Source organism: Octopus bimaculoides, chromosome 19 (genome assembly GCF_001194135.2).
Source record: "Octopus bimaculoides isolate UCB-OBI-ISO-001 chromosome 19, ASM119413v2, whole genome shotgun sequence".
Classification (NCBI taxonomy): Eukaryota; Metazoa; Mollusca; class Cephalopoda; order Octopoda; family Octopodidae; genus Octopus; species Octopus bimaculoides.
The window spans coordinates 46,105,129-46,105,950 of NC_068999.1; the positions used below are offsets into that span (position 1 = coordinate 46,105,129).

Genomic DNA, 822 nt, shown 5'->3' on the forward strand with positions numbered 1-822 from the left:
AAGAATATAAAAAAAGTATTAAAATTGTTTCAAATCAAAGATGGCAAGGACCAAGACAGAAACAACTTAATCAAAAGGCGATTAGCTGGCAGAAACATTAGCATGCCGGGCAAAATGCTTAGTGGTATTTCGTTCTGAGTTCAAATTCCGCCAATGTCGACTTTGCCTTTCATCCTTTCGAGGTCGATTGAATAAGTACCAGTTACGCACTGGAGTCGATACAATCGACTTAATCCATTTGTCTGTCCTTGTTTGTCCCCTCTGCGTGTAGCCCCTTGTGGGCAGCAAAGAAATAAGAATAAGTACTAGGCTTAAAAAATAAGTCCTGGGATTGATTTGTTCGACTGAAACCCTTCAAGGCGATGCTCCAGCATGGCCGCAGTCAAACGGCTGATACAAGTACAAGAATACCCTAGAGAGTAGGGGGTGAAATTGCAATGGTTTCATAGTACAGATATTGGTGTGTGTATTCCCATCTCTGGATTTATCGTGTAATAACTATAATTATTTCTGTTCTCTACAAGAAACTCGGATTTATATCATTATGTGTTTTAAATAGAAAACATCCTAGTGGCAACATATTAATGTTTCCTTACTTGCATTGTGTAGTTGTAGGCATGGTTACGTGGTTAAGAGGTCCACTTTGCGACCATCTGGCTTCAGGTTCAGTCCCAATGCACAGTAACTTGGGGAAAGTGTCTTCTCGTTTAGCTCTGAGCCAGCCAATTCCTTGTGAATAAATTCAGTAGATGGAAACTGTGTGGAAATCCATTGTGTGTGTATGTACGCATGTGTGCGTATGTCTTTGCTTGTTCCCCCCCC

At 40.9% G+C, this 822-nt stretch overlaps 1 protein-coding gene across 1 annotated transcript in view; it reads left to right on the top strand.

The window, feature by feature from the left end:
• The window catches only part of LOC106877733 (E3 ubiquitin-protein ligase RNF13), a 67,963-nt gene that overhangs the window by 44,053 nt on the left and 23,088 nt on the right, over nucleotides 1-822 (top strand). The window lies entirely within an intron of this gene.